Below are 11969 nucleotides of genomic sequence, written 5' to 3'. Positions count from 1 at the left end.
TTAATCTGTCTGTGCAAGCAGCGCATATCCTTCCTAATTTCAGCAACAACGTCGCTTTTTCACTGGGTCCAGTTTAATAGAGGCTGCAGGGAACGGCCAGAGCTGGGCTGGCTCCGATCTCCGCTCACCAACCTGGAGCGTCCCATCGATGTCACAGAACATCTCTGGGGTAAGCTAGAGGATCAGGCCCATATTTTCATGCAAATGTAATACACTCATGTTACTTAATGCCTATTTATAACAAATCCAGAACTTAGTTCTACTTAACCCGTCTTCAGCGTTTGACACGTGAAATCTGTGAGTCAGAGGACTATATACGGAACTGTCAAAACTTTATTTTTTCCCTCCTCTAAAATCCTGGATTAAATCAGAATCAAACTCCCGCCAGCACCAGCAGCAGCGCTGGGAGGAGCAGGAAGGTGCTGACAAGCACTAAGGCAGCTGGTGATGGAGTAAGGTCTTCTCAAGCAGCAGCATGATGGCAAAACCTCGCAGAAGAGGTCCTGAATTCAGTCACACGCTAGGTCCATCTCTGCTAAGCATCGTCCCATGGACCTGGAGTGATACCTTGGCCTCGTGGTGCCACCTTACCAAGGCTTGGCTTGTGAATGGCCTCCCAGGAGCACATTTTCTACTCAGGTTTTTCCTTCTTTCCTCTGGTGAATGGCTGTCTTAATATCTACATGAACCACACCAGCCTGCAATGGGCAAGACCAATTTTGGTCCTAAAAGAATTGCAAACACATTGAGAGCTGCAGACCTGCAGCTTTTGGAGCTGGCATGTTTTGCTCCACGTGTTTCTTAGAGAAAATGTTTCTTTCAAAATACACGCCATCTAGTCGTCACACGCTGAGTCGTTCTCTCCCTGCACAGTATCACTTCTTCTCGCCTGCCCTTCCTCGGCACACACCCTTCCAGGAGAGAAGGCTTTCACACCCGGCATCTGAAACAACACTGCAAACATCTGATGCTATTTACCTGATTTAACACTTTAAACCTCAACAAAATCAGAGCCAAATATGCCGGACACTCTACAACCATGCAGCAGAACAGCCTTCTCACACTGAAAGTTTACAGTGTGAAAATAACAAGTGCCTATCCATCGTAGAGATGACAAAATAGCACAAAAGTAGCTGGTTTTCACCTCCGGGGTGTTTTTTCCCGACAGCCTGCAAGTGCAGCAGCGACGGCCTCTGGGCAGCAGGATGGGGTAGAGGTGGCTCTGTATGGGTACCTGGCTTCAAGTTTTAAGAGTAATTGGCATTAAGTGAGGGGAGAGGAGGATGTTGGTTGCCTCCTCCATTACAGTGAAAAGGAGTTACAGCTGTAATTCCAAAGAGGAAATTGTCATGGTAATTTCCTGCAGATGGGCTTCTTCTGAATTGCTAACACCAAGCAAAATGTGATTGCCAGCAGTGAACTGACTCCTTTGTGGCATTACTCGCTATTTTTTAAAGGGTCATTTTAGGAGCAAGTTTCCCAGCCCTTGACTTTGGGAAAGCAAAACTTCTTCCCACTGCAGGTTCAGCCCCTCCAGTGGAGCCTAATAACATGGATTTCCTTCCCCTCTCTGTGCTAACTTAGAGACGCCTCCGACTGCGGCAGGTACACCGTGCTGAGTTACTGCTCCAAAGCTGCCGCCACGGGTGGGAAAACACAGAAGCAAAATAGCTGAGGATGCGCCACTGCCTGAAAGCAAGAAAAGAACTCTGAAAATTTCACTGGCCTCAGGTCAAACCTGGCACACAGCAAGCACTCCTGTCTGTGGGAAGATTTTAGCTAAAGCAAGAGAAGAGAATGGACTCAAGGACAAAGCCGCGGCAGAAGCTGCTGTCACGCGGGGTCTTGCCTGGCCAGGAACGGGGCTCTCTGTGTGGACGTGGGGGGTTTTTGCCTGTGATGTAAGCAAAACTGCACAAAGTAACGCTCTTAGCAGGGCTGGCGTTCCCTCAGCAGATTTGGAGGGACACGGCCATTTTACAGCATCAAACCCAAGCAGGAGGCAGGGGTTTTGCTCAGGCGTGGGATGTGCCATGCAACAGGCCTGAAAGTCCGGCAGGGCACTTGGCTATGGCTAAGCCAAGCTAATAAATCCCCGCTGTGCCCTCCCAGATCCCATTCTTCCCCAGGGAAGTCTGTTGGCAAATCTAGATGCTGTGCTGGAAGCCCCCCGTGCCGGATCAAGCTGGAGAGCGCTGGGAGAAGGGGTGGGAGACTGATTTGTCATGGAGACAGCAGCACATCACAGGGGGAGTCGGGAAGGAAAGCCCCTTCCCCACAGACCCCAACGGCTCCGTGTCAGCTCTGGGCAGAGCTGGGCAGCATGGGAGAGCACAGCAGGTACAGCCTGTTTTAGAAGAGCTGTTTCCAATTAATCATTCCTGATGACCATCCCGTGCAATGCTCTTGATCGGGGCTAAGAACACCTGATTAGTGGAACACGCTCCACAAGTGGCTTAAAGCAACTGAGGATTTGCCTATGTATCACTCAGGGAAACTATTTTGAATTAACATTTAAAGGCAATTAATTCAACTGCTGTATGGGTGTTCTGTACCATCTCTATTCACTTTATCTCCTTTTACTCTTCTTTTCCAAATCAAATGAAGGCCACTTGATCTCTGGGTTGGGCGCAGGAGGCAAGCATCCTGGGGGAGCCCACAAGCCCCAAGGAAAGCAGGACAAGCGAAAGAAATCTGCCTGGAGGAAGCGCACCCCAGGTCCAGCCCAGCACGATGCTGATATAGACAGTCCCAGACCTTTCTGTCGCCCCGGTTTTGCCTTGATGGGAGAGGTTTGGGCACTCTGGGGCATCCCCTTCCAACAGCAATTGCAGCACTGGGCAAGAAACTGGGTGCACCAACTGCTCTCCTTCTGTGACGTTAATGCCCGATTAAGTAGGTGATGGAACGAGACAGTAAAGTGCACAGTCAAAGGCCGGCGGATGACCTGAGGTGGATCAGCAGGGTTTCCCTGCCCCAGCATCAGCCTGGCAGCTGTGCTGCTGGAGCAGAAAGCTTTGGACACAGCAGCGAGCGGGTCTGTGGGACGAGGCAGAGCAGGGCTCCTTCAGCACAAACCTCCCTGGTGAAGAGTCAGCCTGGCAAAGCCACTTGCAGCCTTTTTATTTGATTTAGGACATGTCTCCTGGTAATTAGCCTGTCTCGGCTCTGCCGTTTTTCTGAAGCAGAATTTCAGAGCAGCTCACACTGAGAATAGCCCCTTGCCCAGCCCATCGCCAGCACCACAGCCCTTCTCTAGAGAAGGAACAGATTGTTCTCAGCAGTCTGGCCCATTTGCCATTTCTACAAGCTGGCTGGATTTGCTCTTTATTGCCACTCACTCAGCAACTGATCTTTTGCAAGATCGCAGCTATCAGTTGCCTCCCCTCCTGCCAGCCGTTGCTTCATGGCCCTGGCTGCAGGTCCAAGGCCTTACAAGGGACATCAGCTGAGTTTTGTAACCGGCAGTTTATTGCCCAAGAGTTGATTTAAATTAAAGCTTTAGAAAAGAAAATCCCAAGGGTTCGGGCTGCCAACTTCTCTTAGGGTAAATGCGAAGCAACTCCCAAAGAAATGCAGAGGTGGCACTAATCAAAGTCGGGTTATAATGAGTCCTCCTGAGCGTTTTGCTCGGTGTGTCAGCACACATTCCTGGGACTAGTTCAAAGGGAAGCTGCACAGCTCAGAGAAGGGCTGGAAGAGAGAGCCTGTTTCTAACCCTGCTGCTGATGGAGATTTGCCATGGGTTGGGCGTGCAGCAGCGCTCACACCCACCGGCCAGCAGCACCCCGGCGCACCAGTGGTCCTTGCCTTCCCCAGTGGTACCTCCCCAGGCAGGCAGAGGCAGGCTGCCCTGGCCAGGCAGGGCAGAGGGATGCAGAGCAGGCAGGGGATGGCTGCATCCCACTCTTCAGGAGGAGGAGAGGAGCAGGAGGCAGCAGAGCTGAGTCAGTTGCTTGGCAACACCCCTGCAAATCTCCATCCTGTCAGAAAACATTTTTTTCCAGCAATTCGGATGGGTTTCACAGGTGCAGGATCAGGCCTGGCTGATCAGGTGGTTTTAAGAAACCACACATCGTACCTGGAGGGGCCGCGCATCCACTTTGGCCAGGTCCCAGCCATGCAGCCAGACACGGGCTGTGAAATGCGGCTCCCAATGGGCACTGCACAGCGGGGAGGGCTGCAAGGGGGGTGACAAGGCTTCCTGGGGCTCCTACACCCCCATTTCAGCCTCCGCTCAGGGACCACGATGCTCTGCATCATCCCTGTCCCAGCAAAAGACAAGGGATGGAGCAGTCTCTCGCTCTCCCGTCTGCAGGTAACCCATGAATGGGATGTCAGCCACCTCCGGGGGGAAATGAGCAGCGCTGTGAGCTCAGGTGAGCTGCTCCCCGGTCCTGCGGGCTGGGGCAGGCCCTCTGTTAGCTGCCCCTTGGTGTCTCTGCGCTGGCAGAGAAGCTGAACGAGGCTGATCCTAGTTCCATCTCTGCATCCCTCCATCACTGCAGCAACTAGGCTGTGGCAGCACCATCCCCTGCTCACCCTCACCTTTCCTCTGACATCCCGTGCTTTAGCTCTCCTTCAGTCTGCGCCTGGCTTCCTTGAGCCCCCAAATCCAACAGTCACACCTGACCTGAAAACCAGTCTATCTCCCCTGTGACCGTCCAGCATCTGCGGTCTTCTCTCTGCATGCAGAGAGGAAGAAGGAAGGTAGGCCAGGCTGTTCCCAGCATTTCATGGAGAACAGGGACAGGAGGGAGCATCCTCCAAGCAAAGCAGGATGCTGGGGGCCACGCTGGGCTCAGTGGTGGAAATACAGCGGAAGAGGGCAGGAGCTGAGGGAGTGTGAAACAGCCCCAGATCACTGCCAAGCAGGCTGGATCCTGGCACTTAGGGCATTTTGCTCTGCTCCTGCTTGCATTTCCCATGGGAGATGCTCCCAGCCTTGTCACCTGGGAGCAGCAGGAGCCAGCGAGGCAGCAGCAGGTCCTGCGGGAGCTCAGCATCACCATCAGCATCCTGGAGAGGCAGGACGAGCCATCCAAAAGTGCCATTAACCCCTCTGCACTTCGGCATGAGCCGATTTGTGTGGGAGCTGATCCTTCTGTTCAGAGCTAACCAAGAGGGGAATTTCCTCAAAGAAAACAAAATGGTCTCAGCTGGAATTTTCCCCTCACCTACGCTGGCACAACCCCTTCTCCTCCAGTGTGGGAGGGGAACTTGGCCCGCTGATATTATATGCCAAGATTAGATCGGGATAATGATGTACTGTTGGGCTTTCTATAGATTCTCAGGTCACTTTGCAAACATGAATTAATCTTGACAATGCAGCTGCAAGGAAATGGAGGTTTTACTGTTCCTGATTTAAAGGGAGGGAAACTGAGACCCAGGGAGTAAATGCTTTTCGCAAGGTTGCAGAGAAAACAAGCTATGGAAGCTGGGAGTCTCGAAACCAGGGTCTCGAAAGCCTTTCCGCTTCTCGCAGCGCTGCAGAGCGCTCCTTCCCACACAACCCCATTCTGGAGCATCGCTTTACACCAGCCCCAAACGTAAGTCTCTTTTATATTTAGCTCCCAGGTTCTGTAAAGGGACATTATATAACAGACCTCAAGTGTGGCATTTCATAATTTACCAGCTCAATCTGTGCTGCTTCTCGAAACCCGCCTGTGCAGCGTATTCCCCGGCGCAGCGCAGAGCCTTCTCCCACCTCCTTCTGAGCTGGCAAAATATCCCACTGGGCACTTACCTGCAGTTTTAAAATGCTGCGCTGTGCCATCCCCTGGCCCCAGGCCGCCGTGCCGTCTCTCAAGCAATCAGCTCCATTTTCATTGTCCAATTTCTTGCTCCTGCAGGAGGAGGAAAGGACGTAGCTGGACACACTGCTCTCAGAGGGCAGGCGTAGCCCTCGCCAGCGGGAAATCCTCTGCTGGGTTGCAAAATGGCCCAACGGGCTCTGAAGTCCCCAGGAGGAGGTGGGAAGGGACAGCACCCAGGCACCTTTGCCCAGCTGGGCTCTGCAGGGAGTCCCACCCATTTCTCTGGCAAAAACTGGTGTCCCCAAAGCTGGGGCTGAGTGAGACGATGCAACCAGCAGTCAGCACCGTGCAGGGATGGCCCTGCTGCCAGACAGTCCCTGTATCCCTGCTGCTCTCACCCCGGGCACGCCAGGAGGACTGTGGACACCCATGCTTCAGGAATGGGGGCTTTACGTCCTGGGATGCACCCCCCAGGGAGAAGCAACCCAGCCCTGAAGCTCCAGAGGCCACACGGTGTCTGATGCTCAGTGCTCCCGACAGCCCGTCTGGCCCTCTCCAGATCTGCCGCTCCAGTCCAGCGCAAGAGCCGACGCTTTGGGAAGGCCCCGCATTGCCACACACACTCGTCCCCACGTGTGTTGTCTTTCTCTGACCGATGGCAAGTTAAGCACGGACGCACCGCAGCGGGAAGAGCGTGTTGCTTAATGGTGAGGGCTCAGCCTGCTCTCCTCTGCCTGCAGTAAACTGGTACTGCTGGGCTTCCAAGAGAGATTTTCCAGCAGCTCCTCTGCTCCGGCAGCGAGCATCCTCCCCGGACACAGGTGGTCCTGCCAGGGGACACAAGTCTGCCCCGGCACAGAGTAGAGAAGGCAAATAGGAAACCACAACAGCATTGCTCCCTTTTGGCACTGTGGCACAAGCCCGGTGTGCCGGCAGCCCACAGACCCCTGCTCCATCCCTGTGTTGAAGCTTCTCGGTGCTCTGAATGTCTGTTGACTGGTGCAGAGTTTGGAAATGTGTGTAAAGTGTAAAGGCAAGGAGGGAAACCCCAGGGTACCAGCTTTTAGGATGCAGCCCTGACGGGTGCCAGCATCCAGCTGGGGAGGCGCATCGTGAGTTAAGCACCGTTGCAGGGCTGACACCTCCAAGGTGAGTTGATGCTGGCAGGGCAAACTCGATTGACGGTGTTTCTGGCTTAAATCCTTGCCTGCAGGCTGAGGCAAGAAACCACGTTAAGGAATATTAGCTTCTTCCTCCAAAAAACAAGCACTTAACTCCCGGATGATTGTAGCATTCAACATCTGCAATAAACAACAGAAAGGACTTGGGGTGTGACTCAGAGAGGGATGAGGAAATCGCCACAAAATTCAAATCCTGAGCTGAAAATACTACTTTACTAAAAATACACGTCCAGCCTGTTTCAGTGCCTGAGACTGTCTCCACCCTGGGAGGCGAGTTTCAGTCACACCACTGAATATCATCAGCAAACAAGTCGTTTCAATCAAAGTGCTGCCGAGTAGCACATTATCTACATGTTTCATATATGCCTACCAATTCATCAGGGTTGCTCAAACTCTGCCTTTCCCAGCCAGCCCCAGGCCAGCAGAGCTGCTTAGACACATGCATTAATAAGGAAGGAGAAAAAAAAAAAAAAAAGGAGGAAAGAAAAATAAGGAAAAACTCCTTGGAAAATATGAATGGATTGTTTCCTCTTTTTTAATTCGTTTCCCCCCCCCCCCATTTTTTTTATTTATTTTTTTTTAAGTAGAGGGCATTAGGCCAAGCTGGCACAAGGTCACCTTTCCCACCATCATCCCGGCGAGGCGACGAAGCCTGCCCAGAAGTCAATCCCCACCGCTCCCTCTCCCGCTCTGCACCCAGCCACAGCCACCTGGTCCAGCAGAACGGCAGGGACGGAGCCTGCCCACCGACCCCCACCCCCCCCACCGGGATGGAGGGCTGCCCACCGCCCGGCCCCGCCGGCAAAGTTCCCCCTGCCACAGACCCACGGAAAAGTAGCCGCCAGCGTTTTGCCTTTCCATAACGGTCTGCGCGCACCCGCAGGTCCCCAGCGTGCCGTAGCGGGGAACGCTGCCCAGCCCCGGCGCCGAGCGCCCTAATCCTGCCCAGCCACAATGCCCGAGCTGAGCAGTCGTGGCCAGCCGGCCGGCCGCGCTACCTGCGGTACTTTTCGGGTCGCCTAGCACAGATGCGGCACGGGATCCGCTTCAAAGCCAAAATGTATGAAAGGCTGGAACTGTTGCTGCAGCACCGGAGCCCCAGAAATCGCACTCCCATTTGTTTACTCCCCTACGAAGCGTGCTACGTCTTAAACTCCGTAATATCCTACAGGGATGAACCCATTTCATGTCCGTGTCAACCAGCCTTTCGGCTTCTGTAGTAGAGCCAGGCTGGGTTTCATCCCATGACGCTGGGCGAGCTATTGTGTTAATTAGCCGCCTCCCCGCGACCGCGGTGCCTATTTAAGGTCACGGGCTGCCAGCACCCCCCGACCAGCCTCCCCCCGCCCGCGTTAACAAAGGACTTACCGTTACCGCCGAGGGCACCACGGCGGGGCACGGCGGCCGGGACCTGCCCAGCGCCACAAAGGCGCCCCCCGCCCCCGCGCCGCAGCCCGCCCCGGTCCCGCACGCCGCCGGCCGGCCCCGGCCCGCGGTAACAATGGCAGCGCGGCGGGGCTCCGGCCGGCGCCGCTCCGCCCGCCCCGGGCTACCGCGCCCCCGCCGGCCCCGGGCAGCGGGGAGCGGGCCGGCCCCGCCGCGGCGGGGGGGCGACAGGCGGCGGGGACACTTGGCGGCCCGCGGGCACCTGCGGCTGCGCTCCGCGGGCGGGCACCGCCACAAACTTGGCGGAGCGGCGCGGGGGGCCGCGCTCCCCGCAACTTCATCCCGCGCAACTTCCCTCCCTCCCGCCGGGGCGGAGCGGCGGCCGCCCCCCCGGCCCCGCTGTCACCTCGGGGGCGGCGGGGCGGGGGCCGGGCGGCTCCATCGCCGCTAGCGCTGCTCCATGCTCCCGGGCGGCGCCGAACAAAGAGCGGCGGCGGCGGGGATCAATTTCTGATACCTATCGATGGGGAAGGGCGGGCGGAGGGAGGGCGGGAGCGGGCGGGGGGGGGCGGCCGCCCGGATCCCCCCCCCCCCGCCAGCCCCGCGGCCGCCGCCGCCGCCACCAACCTGGAGCCGGCGGACATCAAACCGCGTCCGGTACCGAAACATCGATCCCACGTCGGCGGCCATCTTGGGGGAGCCCGGCGGCGCGGAGGGGCGCGGAGCGGCGCGGAGGGGAGCGCAGCACAGCGCAGCGCAGCGCAGCGCCCGCCGCCGCGCCCCGCGGGGAGGGACGGGCCGCCCCCCTCCCCGGCACCGGAACACTCCCCCCCCCGGCTCCGGGATCCCGCCGGACCTCGCCGGGGAAGGGGCGCAGCACCTCGGCGCAACGATCCCCCCCCCCCCGCCCCCCCCCCAATAAATCAGTATTTTCTTAAAGCAGCGCTTTAAGAACCCGGCTCAGCGGTTGGGCTTGAGGGTCTCCAAGGTCTTTCCCAGCCGCAATTGGCTCCGTGACACCCAGTGCCGCAGGAAGGTGGGAAACGGCCACCCAGCAGCCACCCGTCAAACTTTTCAGCGGGGGCTGGGTTTTTCTCTTGCCCTCCCTTAACCTGACACATCCAGCACCTTTGACCCTGGTGGGAGTTGCTCCAGCAAACGCGCTCCAGGAAAAATCCCAACGTCCAGGCCACGTTCGGGCTCTGTTTTTAAATTAACGTGCCTGGGCACGGAAGAATTTGACCAACTTCATCGGAGAGCAGCCAGCAGCGCCTGGGCACTACCAAAACCTGGCCAAGAAATACCCCCGTGGCTTTCCTACCCCAAAACAACCCGAATAACTTCCCACCTCTGCCCCACAGCCTGTCAAACCAACTATGCAATGTTAATTGAGCTTTGAGTGTTAATTCCCTTTGCCCAGGGGCAAGCAGCCACCCCACCCCACCCACCTCCCGCCGTGCTTGCACCAGAGGGACCCCAGCATCACCGGCCGTGACTCGCTTTTCAGCGGAGAAGGGCTGAGCTGCCCCTTCGGGTACGTTTTGCAGCGGGTATTTTGCAGACCAAGCAAGTGCAGCGTTTTAATATTCCTGCTAAGGAGCAGGTAACACCCCAAGCTGTTGTGCAGACACGTGCACGCCTCTGCGCATGGAAGAGCCCAGGGCTCCTGCCAGGTGGTGACACAAACCCACAGCCCTTCTCTGGTCCCCAAGGCCCAGCGTGGGGCAAGCTGCCCACCCCCCACCCCCCCCATGGAGGGGGATGCAGCCTTGCAGCGTTGGCCCAGGCTCACCAGCCCCGGGCACTGCTTTGCCTCTGAAGCTGCGGGGAGGCTGAGGGCAGCACGCAGTAGCCCCCTGGCTCACCAGCGTGCTGCTCCTCCCATCTTACCCGTCACCGCTTGCCACGGCGGAGATCCCAGTGGAGGAGTTGGAGGGGCTGGAGGAAGATGGTCAGCCATCCCGGCAGCCTCCACTACCCGTGCACATGGATGCCAGCAAAGCCAGGACAAGCACTCCTGCAGCTGTCACTCGGGGTCTTCCACCATCCCAGCCCCAAAGCTCTTGGCTCCTCTCACTGCCGTGGCTCTTGTGGCACTGGAGCCTCTCCCTGCACATGGCTGGGGAGAGAACAGCATCCCCCCCATCCCGGGGCTTGGCCCACCTGGCAGCTCAGGTATCATCCTGCTGACGTTACTTGCATTTTGCAGAACCCTTGGAATTCCAATAAAAAGTATAGCTGGAGTTCAGAAGATACTGAAGAAGAGGAGTAGCCTTCAAACCGCACCCGGCTCTGCGGGTGCTTCTGACAGGTCTGCTCCTTCCCTTCTCGCCATCTGAAGCTCACCGGCACCAGGAAAACTGTCCAAAAGGGTAAGGCAGACACCCAAAGTGACCTTGGTACCACGCTGTAGCACAAGCGGCTAGGAAATGATCTCTTCTTTCTCATCTCTTCCAGTCAGAGAAACTCAGAGCTGCTCACAATCCCACAATTGCAAAACGCCTCAGGCAGAAGAACGAGTGAACAGAAAATCAAAGTTCAAAGAAAGGATTTGCAAGAGCCAAGACGGCTTGTGTTAGAGAGAGCCTGGACGCTCCCAAGACCCCCGCTCCAGCTCCTTCCCCACCTCCAGAGCTGGCTGGAGAAGTGGGCTCCCGCGGCAGGTCCTGCTCACAGTGCAGCAACAAAAGCACCCGGCCCGCCTGGAACTGGTGAAGCCCAACGCAGTTGCAACACTCAGCTGAAACCTCAGCACCACTGGCATCAACAGCAAACTCCATGGATGCACCAAGACCCCAACCATCACCAGCCTCTGCACTGTCCCTGCTGGAGTACACCCAAGTCAAGCACCCAGCTTTGCTCTGGAAATAAATAGATCCTCTCTCAGCCCCCACAACCACAAAAACCAGAAAACCTGAGCCCCCTGGAAGGCACTGAGATTTGTAATGAGGTTGGGTCTGCTGGTGGTGCCAGGCAAGTGTCTCACCTTTGGCTTAATGAGGCTGCAATTAGCCAGCAGTGAGAGCACCAGCTGTGCAAGGCGGGGATCCCTCCAGGGGAATTCATTTCCATCCCTCCATCCCTCTCTCAGGGCCCTGCACAGGGCGGGGGGTGGGGGTGGGGCTTGGGCTTGGGCTTGGGCTTGGGCTTGGGGGGTGGTGCTGGTGGTGGTGGTGCTGGTGGTGGTGGTGGTGGTGGGTGGTTACAGGTGGGTCAATAAACCCAGGTGGGATGGATGCTCTTAGCTGAGGTGAGAGTTGGTTTCTGCTGTTTGATGCCAAGGTGTCAAGGTGTCCTCCCCTTGGGGATGGCTCAATCTGTTCATGACCAAGATGTTCCAGGTATCTGCTGTTGGGCACCATCAGAGACAGGTCGCACCAAGGGGACCTTCTCCCCGCACCCACAAAGCTGATCTTATGCCCATACATCACTGCCCCACTCTGCTGCTGAGGGAACAGGGGAGCCTGCTCGTAAGTCAGAAATAGATCTAACGGCATCTTTGGTGAGCAAATTAAATTGTGGGCTTTGGAGGAATGTTTCTGTTTGGCCAAATCACTATTAAATCGATGGGAGCCGTAAGGAAGAGGAGAGGGGCTGTGCCCTGTGCCACACAGAGGGATGGAGAGGTGCAGGGCAGCACCCTCCA

The sequence above is a fragment of the Falco rusticolus genome, chromosome 1, assembly GCF_015220075.1.
Source record: "Falco rusticolus isolate bFalRus1 chromosome 1, bFalRus1.pri, whole genome shotgun sequence".
NCBI lineage: Eukaryota > Metazoa > Chordata > Aves > Falconiformes > Falconidae > Falco > Falco rusticolus.
The sequence above is the reverse complement of the archived record's forward strand: the minus strand, read 5'-3'. Positions refer to the sequence as shown.